Source organism: Crocodylus porosus, unplaced genomic scaffold (genome assembly GCF_001723895.1).
Source record: "Crocodylus porosus isolate Cpor-Errol unplaced genomic scaffold, CroPor_comp1, whole genome shotgun sequence".
Lineage (NCBI taxonomy): Eukaryota > Metazoa > Chordata > Crocodylia > Crocodylidae > Crocodylus > Crocodylus porosus.
Window position 1 is genome coordinate 126845104 of NW_017728931.1, and position 11075 is coordinate 126856178.

An 11075-nucleotide genomic window follows, 5' to 3' on the forward strand; every position below is an offset into this window, starting at 1 on the left:
GGTTGGGGAGCTTGTGGCAGAGCACCCCACACAGCATGGGGTAGTAGGGGGCAGCAGGGATCACTCCCCTGTGGGGCAGCACACAGTGAGTTGGGGGCTTTCTTTTTTTCAGAGTGCCAGGAGCTGGGGCAGGCAGGACAGCCATTGTTGAGCTTGGAAAGTGGGTGGAGGATGGGTCTGGGTGATTTGAGAATCTCCAAACCAGATTCGGCTGAATTAATTTGGGACAGTGATTCGAATCACCAAGGCGAATCACTCTACCCCAAATCAGTGAAATTTGAATCTGAAGAGAATACTAGCTGCTTCGCACAGGCCTAATGCACAATATCATTTGTGGATGTGGAAGGCCCTAGTTACAACACCTCCTTCTTCACAAATGCAGTGGTAACTTTTCTGGTCACCCTATACTTGTAAGGATGGCAACCATTTTCAGGTCCCCACAGAGGATATGGAAGGAACCAAGTCATTCAACACTAAAGTCTTGATAGAGGCTTGGTCTAGTCTCCAGACAAGGTGAATAATGGACCCAGGCAGACTATGCTACTGTTTGACTCCAAGCCATGGCAGCCCTCCACTCATGTTTGGCAAAGTGAAACGCCAGGTTCTACACAAAGGGGCAGAGTACTTCTTTATGTATCCATTCCTATCTTCTCACATAGGGATATCAGCAAAGGAGGAAGCACATCAGTATTCCAATACATAGGAAGTGCAAAAGACTGGATTTGTTGGAATATATGCAAATATTTTGATGTCTTTGGTGACAGATCTGACCCAATCCATGTAATTCCAGTGTCAATCGCACCGCTTTTCAGGAAATGCTTGGCCTAGTTCAGGTATGTGAGGCCCTCTATAATTGATCAGTTAATCTTGGACACAGTCTCAATTGGTTATACCATCCAGTTCATCTGAATATCTATTTCCAAATCCTGTTCCTGTGCCTCTTTTCATGAGATCAACAAAAACCTCTAAAATCCTTATTGCAACATCAGAGAAAAGGGTTGCACTCTTTTCTCTGATGTTGAAGGGATGCTTTTTTTTTTCTCATAATGCCAAAGGGAAAATGAAGGTGATGGCCTAGTTCAGTTCTGGAGAAACTCAGATCATTCATCCAAAAACTGAAGTTCAAGGGGCTGACACCAATTACCATAATCCCTTTCCTGGAACTGGGGGACCAGCTCTTACCCATTAATCTGATAAGATATGCCAGAACATTTTGGTGAACACCCTTCTGCCTACACCCATCCATCATGCAGCCATAAAGGAAGTATCTGAGACAGGATTCAGTACAAGGGTGTTCACCCAAATGTTCCAAGTGGTAGTAATGAGTCTTGGCATACCTTTATGTGGATAAGTGGCTAGTGAAAGGAACATCTTCTCTGTGAGTATCTAACGATGTTAGAAATACAACAATCTAGAACTCTTGGTTCAGAAATGATTTTATTAGACCAACTAGGAAATCATTTTTGCACTTCTTTTTGTCTCAGGCCAACACAGATACCAAGTACACACCTAAAGACATTACACACATTTGCTGTCTGGTCTGCGACTCAGGTCCAAAACTAAAACCCCCAAAATAAATGTCTTGCCAGTTCCTAAACTAAAATTAATAGGGCTGTGCTGGACTCTGTATCAGCCACAACATACCACCCTCAGCAGAGTCAAGAGTGTGGTCCACCTGATCTCAGGGGTTAACCAACTAGGAAGGGAAAAGGAAAACTGGGTTAACAGCAACTTTGACAAACCAAACTATTTAACAGTAGTCCAAATTTCTTTGGCAGTAAACCTGAACCACTCCTTCTTCCCCAGCTGTGAGTTGCAAACTAGGTAGCTGCCACCACCTCCTTCCTTCTTCAGATTATAGAATCATAGGAAAGTAGGTCTGAAAGGGACCTCACAAGTTATCCAGCTCCCTGCTAACGTCAAAGTCATCCCTGACTAGACCACACCATTTACGGTGTCTGTCCAACCTGCTCTTGAAAATGTCTAGGGATGAAGAGTCTACAGCCTGTCTAGCTAGCTTGTGCCAGGGCTTGACCACCTTCACAGTCAGAAAGTGCCATCTGATTTTTAACTTAAATTTCCCCTGATGAAGCTTGATTCTATTGTTCCTAGTGCTGCCCTTGATGGCCACATAAAAGAGCATATCCCCATCCTCTTTATAATTTCCCTTTATATATTTGAAGGCTGTAACCAAATCCATCGTCGGCCTTCTCTTCTCTAACTAAATAACTCTAGTCCTTTCCTCATATGTCATGCTTTCCAGGCTTCTGATCATTTCTGTTGCTCTCCCCTGGACTCTTTCCAATCTGTCTACATCTTTGTTAAAGTGTGAGTTCCAAAACTGGACATTGTACTCCAGGTGAGGCTGCACCAGTACTGAATAAAGCAAAAGAATATTTTTCTGTGATCTGTAAGTGACATTCCTATTAATACAACCCAGTACACCACTGACCCTTTTTACAACAAGAGCATGCTGTTGGCTTGTATTCAGCGTATGGTCTACTGTAACCCCCGGGTTCTTCTCAGCAGTACTGCAGCCTAAACAGACATTCCCCAGTCCGTATTTGTGCATGCAGGAATTCCGTCCCAAGTGCAGGACTTTGAACTTATCCATTCTTAATCTCACTTGGTTGCTTTCAGACCATTTTTTTCAGTCTATCTAGGTCATTCTGGATCCTTGCTCTGCCCTCCAGAGTGTCTGGAACTCCACTCAACTTGGTGTCATCTGCAAATTTGCTAAGTGTGTACTCAATCTAATTATCCAAATAATTAACAAAGATGGTGAAGAATTCTGGACCCAGGGCAGACCACTGGGAAACTGCACTTGATACCTCCTCCCAGCTAGTCATTAAGCCATCGACGACTGCCAATTGAGTACAATGATCCAACTAGTTATGTATCTAACTTACAGTACTTCTGTTTAGTCTGAATTTCTTTAGCTTGCTAATGAGAATGTCACAGGAGGAGACAGTGTTAAACCTTGCTAAAGTTAAGGTATATAACATCCACTGCTCTCCCTACATGTATAGAATCTGTCATCTTATCGTAGAAAGAAATCAACTTAGACAGGCATGACTTGCTCTTGGTGAATCTATGCTGACTGCTTTTGATAAGTGCTTCACAATAGATTTCGTGAGAACCTGTTTCATGATCTTTCCAGGTATTAAGGCCAGACTGACTGGTCTGTAATTCTTTGGATCCTCCTTCTTCCCTCACTTAAAGATGAGAACCATATTTGCCCTTTTTCAATCATCCAAGACTTCAACTGACTTCCTGCAGTTCTCAAAGAAGAGATCTACAAGCACCTAGCTGGGGTCATTTGACCCCAATGCTCTTTCCTGCCCAGGGCAGGGGGTTGGACTCAATGATTTACTGAGGCCCCTTCTGGCCCTAAAAATCTGTGAAATCTATATGACTCTGAAATTACTTCAGCCAATTCCCTCAGAATTTGCACCTAGGGTACATACCATCTGGTCCTGCTGGTCCTGCTGGCGTGAAAGCATCTAATAATCCCTAACCTGTTCTTTCATTAATCTAGGTTATTTGCCTTTTTTTCCTATCTTTTACCAACTGTGCTTATCATCTACTTCCCTCCCAGTGCTTCAGCCCAAGGATCATCACTGCAACACAATCGTCAGGTTTTATTTCTACAGCGCTGGTTTCATTCTTTTCCTCAGGCTGCCTATAATCAGACTTTGTAGTAACCGGAGCTCTTTTAGCAAAATCCCATCTCAACATAGCTTATACATGGTAAAATCTGTTTCAAAAGAAAGTCAGTAGTGTACAGGACTCCAGCTGACTTTTGCTACCATAGCTAAATTCTTCATAATAGATTCTCTTCCATTAAGGAGGAGTCAGTATCATACAAGAGCCCAGTTAGCCCCTTACCACAACAGATGTAATCTCCTTCCATCCCACTTAGCCCTGCCCTGGGCTTCTTCACGGCACTACTGCACTGCACTACTGCAGAATGCACGGTATGTAAGGGTGACTTCTGCCTCCCAATGCTTTGGGCATAGTTCACTTATCCATCCATTTGTGAAGATGTCAAGCTGTGTTTTATCTACCCCAAACTCCTTCCAAATCTACAAAATAGCCACGCATAAATTATACGCAAGCAAAAGCCATTACCTAGTCAGGTTTACATGGGTATCAATATCCAAAACAAATTGCAAACATGGTAAGAATTCTGTTTTCTGAGAACAGCACCATTTTCACAGGAAAACTTACCATGTTTTAAAGATTTTCCAAGCAAAACCAACAGCATGTTATTGTGAGAATGGACAAATGTTCAAGCAGAGCAGATCCAGTACTGCAGCTATTAACCCTCTCCACATTATAGTCTCTTCTTGTTATATATCCAATGTAAAGTATATTCCTTTTGGTACATATGTTTCCAAGGCAGCTTAAGAATTAAGTTATCTAAAATGTTAGCATCTTGGATACCTACTGGCTGTAAACTTTTGGGTTTAGTTTGGGTTTTATCTGCTGATTAACTCTGCTGTTTATCTTGCCGCTTCCATCAGAAAATCAAATCCACTTAATTTATCTCTGCAGGAATTATAATAAGGATGCTCTAGTGTGAGCTTTTTCAGCAGTTGCATGTATAATGCAGAACTGAATTTCAGTTGAACTATTTGCCTATTAAAGAATGATTATCCTCAAATATCCAGAGCAAAATAGAGCTAGAGAATATTGTTGAATTGTGACTCATACATAAACAAAACTGGATGGAACTGAGATGAGCTTAATTAATTGTTTTCCTTTTTATCTTGCGCAATTCTGCTCTGTCTCTCAGTCTCTCTGTCTTTTTAGAGTTTGACAGCATTTTTGAGATTCAAGCTCTTTCTAACAGTTGGCACTAAAAACGTAACAATGAAACTTTGCCTTGACCTTTCCCTCATAAAACCTTTTGAGAAGTACAACTCCTTAACAAGCTTCAAATTGCTTAAAGCTTTCTAACTGATGTATGTATGTATATAAAATAGGTTTCAAGAGAAATAATTTTTTTTTCATAGGGTAAGTGTTATTGAAAAATCCTTTTTTTATATGGAAATGTTAAAATGAGGTAAGCACATATTTCTGTGTAATTTCTAATTGAAATTTTTGCTTCACTAATTTTCAGAAAAAAAAGTATCCAAAGTGAAATATTTTTGTAATTCTTTTCTATTTTTGTTGCTACTTTTTCTTGTTGCTACAGAAACTAATGGTATAATACTGGTAATGTCTTTTTCTTTTTGCATTCTTTCCTTTCTTTCACAGTTTGTGATGTTTTGCTTAATTTCTCCAACTTCTGAACATTTACCTAAAGGACACACTATCCCCTTGTCACTTTGCAACATTTCCAAATTTGGGGTTGTGATAGATTATTAAAAGAAAGGAAGGAGCAAAATATGGGGAAAATCCAATTCATTTTATTAATTTCAGGAGTAAAAAAAGGTTTAAAAAATTCTAATGGAAAAAACTGATCAATAGAAGAAATAGCAAAAATCTCATACACATTAATAATTCATTAATCAGCTCTAGCCACCTTGTCTATGATGCCACAAGGGAGTTTAGTAAGGTGATATGCACTGTACTGCTGTCAGTATGCTCATGATACCCAGTTCTATATCTATAGCACATGCTGATGCAATGGAAAAAGTAACTTGGTGCATGTCGTTCTTTTAGACCTAGATGGGGGAATGCTGGCTCAGTCCCAGTGGAGATAAGTCTGAGATAATGTTGGCATGATCACAAACATCTTAACTAAACATGTGCCCAATTTTGAGAGAATTTGTGCCAAGTTTTGAATTTGTAGAGATATGGCTGAGTATAGATCCAGACCATGGTGATTCCAGAAGTGCATGGACCTGGGTTATTGGTTTAGACCATTAAAGGGAAAAAGCCAGACATACAATTCATGTGCACATTCAGAAAATAACTTCCCAGAGGTTTAATTTGTTTGGGACAAAGATTTTGTTCTGGGACCACATCTACAGGAAATCATGTGCAGTTTGTGATTTGTTTGAAATATGTTAAGGGTTATTAGCTTCATATGGTTTTCCATTTAAAAAACAAAAGGAACAAGTAAAGCCAAAATTAAGCCTTACTTTTCTTGTTAACAAATATTATAGTGCTGTTGACTTGGAAGTCAATAGTCAAACTCTCATTAACATCAGTGGGAACAAGATTTGCTATTTTGTACCTTTTAAATATATATTTTAACAATTAGTACTAAAATAGGATTTATTATATCTTTTTTTTTAATTTTACCAGAGATATAAACAATCTATACTCATTATAGTAATTTTAGAATTAGATAAAAGATCATTTCAAAATTAACTGTGAAAACTCATGGCAATTGGGGAGGGTCCTAGATGATTAAAAAAGGGCAAATATAGTGGCCATCTTTAAGAAAGGGAAAACAGAGGATCTAGGGAATTACAGACCAGTCGCCCTCACCTCAGTTCCTGGAAAAAATAATGGAGCAAGTCCTAAATGAATCCATTTCTAAGCACTTGCAGAAGAAGAAGTTGATTATGAACAGTCATCATGGATTCACCAAGGGCACATCATGCCTGACCAACCTGATTGCCTTCTATGGTGAGATAACTGGCTCTGTGGATGCAGGGAAAGCAGTGGACATGATACACTCTGACTTTAGCAAGGCTTTTGATACTTTTACACAGCCTTCTTGCAAGCAAACTGAGGAAGTATGAGTTAGATGAATGGACTGTAAGGTGGATAAAAAGCTGGCTGGATTGGTGGGCTCAATGGGTAGTAATTAATTAATAGCCCCTGTTTTCACTGGTTCTCACTTTGTACAGCCTCACATACTTGGGCAAAGTGAGTGTAGACTATTCCCAAAAGGGTGCGTCTACACGTGCCAATATGATAAATTCCCTGACAGTACTATCTTACAGCAGAGTTAATTAACTTACTGCACCCTAATACACACATGTAAACAGTGACACTTTACTGCCGAGCTAAATAGTCGACTAATTAATCAGTAGAATGCACATGTGGATCCACCTGGTCTGTATCATTTTGAACTGGCACAAATCATTGCACTGAAAAGTTCTTTGTTTAAGATTAACCTTTCTCCTGGTTTGTTTTAAAGAAAGAGGAAACGCTGTTGACATCAGACAATGGCCAATGCAGTGTGGTGAATAGTGAGAGAGACGTACAATCCCTGTGGGCTATAAGTTTATGACTAAGACCTGATGAATCTTGGTTCCTCCTCACTGGCTGACATTTCCTTCAGTTCAATACTGTACAGGATACATCTTATATTAAGGGAAATAAGAAATGGAGTTTCATAAGGAAAATGGAAAAAGCTTTACATGTAACCTGGAAGATGTATTTACCAGTACAGACTGAACATCGTATGTGAAAAAAATCTAAAAACAATAAGGACATGTACCTCTCAAGATCCTATCTTGGACTGCTTTATTCCCATTGGAGCAAGGTTTTTATACCATGCCAGATCCCACAGTGCTTTGCATTACAGGAAATTAAGAGAAAAAAACATGGTAATTCCAGTTTGATTAATAGATCTCTTTAAATAGCTCTGATTATAACCTTTCCCACATATATTCAGCTGGAAGGAAACAAACCAAACGGGAAAGTAAACAAAAAACAATCTTATTTTTCATGCTGCTGCTAAAGCAGCATGCTCCCCCTCTTTTATCCATCATGGTCCAGCTATAACTTTTGGGCCCACTTACCAGTAGGACCTCAGTCCCTTTTGTAGAAATGGGTGATCCAAATAATAGGAGGCAGAGCAGCTCCATTCAGTAAGATAACTGTTTCCCATAACTTTGGGGGGAAAAAAATTATCTGTTGGTTTCCAGATATTCAAGTGTACACATACACATGCAAAGTAGTCTTAGAGACTGGAAGAAGAATTCCATACATTACATATTATGGCTGGGATGACACTATACTGCATAAATAATAGGTTCTTCTTTTACTTAGTTCTGCAAGGGAGCTGTCAGTGGATCTCTAGAAAAGACATATATGTTATATATGTTATAACATATGTTATAGGGATGCTGAGCTATCACTCAGGTCATGCTATGTATCTGTTCTCTGTAAGTTCTTACACTGTACTTATTGTGGTAGTTTCTGGGTGCATTCCTAAAATACATTATTCACTATGATCAACAGCTGTCAAGTGTTGCTTGTGCTCTTATCCTCTTCCCAGTGGGACCAACTTCTGCTTATTTTGATAGATTTTTGATTTTGTAAATTCATGTTGTTATGTATTATAGAAAGCAAGATATAGTTTCCAACCTTTTCTAGCCTTGAAGGGGTTTAAACCCACTTCCCACTTCTAACTACTAGGCTATGCAATAGTGTTGGTGGAATCAATCCCTGGAGGAGCAGAGAAGTGAGCTCCAGGCTGCAGTGAGCAGGCTAAGGGGGATCAGGGATGCAGAGGATGAAATTGATGCCTGTTTCTGTTCTCTGTAGGTCCGGTTGCCCACTGTACAGCCCCCACAGGAGACGCATCCAACGCAGGAGTGGAAGAAGGTGCCCCAATCCAGAGCTGCTAGGCCTAGAGCAGTGGAAGCTCCCCAGGTTCAGCTGGGGAACAGGTTTGATGCCCTGGCAGCTGTGACAGAGGAGGACAGTGGAATTGCCTCTGGCAGGGACGATGCCACTCCCCACACAACAGGGAATGGGCGGAGAGCGAACACCAGGAGGAAGAAATGCCGGGTCTTTGTCATTGGAGACTCCATCCTACAAGGACTGGAAGGTCCCATCTGCCAGCCCGACCCCTTGACATGATAGGTCTGCTTGATGCCTGGGGCTCAGGTCTGGGACATCATGGAAAGGATCCCGGCCTACATCCAACCTGCAGACCAGTACCCCATGGTTGTTGTCCATGTGGGTATGAATGACGCGGCCAGGGGCAACCCTGACCGCATTATGAAGGATTTCAAGGCTCTGGGAGACAAGCTGAGGGAGATGGGGGCGCAGGTGGTATTTTCCTTTCTTCTTCCGGTGAGTAGGCGGGGACAACAACACGAGGCCTGCATTGGCAAGGTCAACCAGCACTTACGCAGCTGGTGCCGCCAAGCAGGCCTTGGGTTTCTTGATAATGACCCGTGCTTTCGGGCAGGGGACTTGCTGGGGTGGGATGGGCTTCATCTCTCTCCTAAAGGTAAGCGTGTCTTCTCTTCCAAGTTGGCTGATCTCGTACAGTGAGCTTTAAACTAGCCTCACCAGGGGAGGGGGCCGCAGGAAGATGACGAGGTGCCATCCGAACAAGACAGGTGACAAAGGCAAGGAGTGCTAGGGTAAGGAACGGGGGTCCAGACAGTCTCCCTAATCGGGGGGTGGCACACACAGCCTTGCAAGGCCTTAAATGCCTATATACCAATGCTCACAGTATGGGGAAAACAGAAGGAACTTGCCCTCAGAATAGCTAGTTCAAACCCAGATGTCATAGGGCTAACAGAAACGTGGTGGGATTCGTCCCACGACTGGGCAGTTAGCATTAGGGGATACAGGCTTTACAGGTGGGATAGAGAAGGAAGGAAAGGTGGGGGTGTGGCGCTGTATGTCAAGGAGCACTACACATCCTCCACCAGCAGAATGGGGTCAGAGGAAGAGCAGGCTGAAGTGCTCTGGGTCAAGATTAAAGGGGGCCATGTGGAGAGTGGTTTGATAGTGGGGGGTCTACTACAGACCCCCCAACCAAGGGGACGAGCTGGACTGGGAATTTTTGGGCCAGCTTGCAGAGGCACTTAAGGCAAGGGATGCAGTTGTCATGGGTGATTTTAATTACCCAAACATCTACTGGGAGGAACAGTCAGCCGGAACGGACCGTTCCAAGAGGTTCCTGGCTGAGATACAGGACCTCCACTTAATTCAGGAGGTTCACGGTCCCACCAGAGGAAATGCCCTGTTGGACCTGATCCTGGCCACAGGCAATGACCTGGTAAGGGGCCTCCAGGTTCTTGATCACCTGGGCGACAGCGATCATCGCTTGCTGGAATTCACCATCCAGCGCAGGGTGTCAAGGCCCTGCAGCAAGATGGTAGCCCTAGACTTTAGGAGGGCCAACTTCAACAAGTTCAGGAGACTAGTGGGAGAGGCGCTGGCATCCTTGAGGGCAGGGGAACTCAGTGTCCAGGACGAATGGTCGTTCCTTAAGGGAACGATACACAGGGCCCAAGGGGTGTCCATCCCAACAAAAAGCAAGGGGGGCAAGAGTGCCTGAAAGCCCCCCTGGCTCACCAAGGGTATCCAGGAATGCCTGATTGCCAAAAAGGCAGCGTACACCCGGTGGAAGGGGGGTGCTATTTCCAAAGAGGAGTATACCTCCTCTGCTCGGGCCTGTAGAGGGGCTGTCAGGAAAGCTAAAGCGGACATAGAGCTAGGACTAGCATCCAAGATCAAGGATAATAAAAAGTCCTTTTTCAAATATATAGGGAGGATGAAGAAGGCACCGGGTAATGTGGGGCCCCTGCAAAATATGCTGGGCAATCTGGTGGTTGCGCCAGAGGAGAAAGTGGAACTCTTTAACCAATTCTTCATGTCTGTTTTCTTGTGCAGGGACCAGGACTTTGCTGCTGTGATGCCAGACGGATTCGAGGGGAACGCCTCTAGACCTCAGGTTGGGGAGGACCGGGTTAGAGAGCTTCTGGAGGGGCTGGATGTGTTCAAGTCAGTGGGTCCAGATGCTCTCCACCCCTGGGTGTTGAGGGAGCTAGCTGGGGTTATTGCAGGGCACTTGGCATGGCTTTACGAGCACTCATGGTGCTCAGGCCAGGTGCCAGATGATTGGAAGATAGCAAACGTGGTCCCCATCTTCAAAAAAAGGGAAGAGAGAGGACCCGGGCAACTATAGGTCCCTCAGTCTTACCTCAATCCTAGGGAAACTCTTTGAGAAGATCCTCAAGGAGCACATCTGTGGTGGGTGGGCTTCAGGGATGATGCTCAAGGGTAACCAGCATGGTTTCATGAGGGGCAGGACACGTCAGACCAACCTCATTGCCTTTCATGATCTGGTCACAAAGGCAATGGATGCAGGTGTTGCCATGGACGTAGTCTTTCTAGACTTCAGCAAGGCCTTTGACACC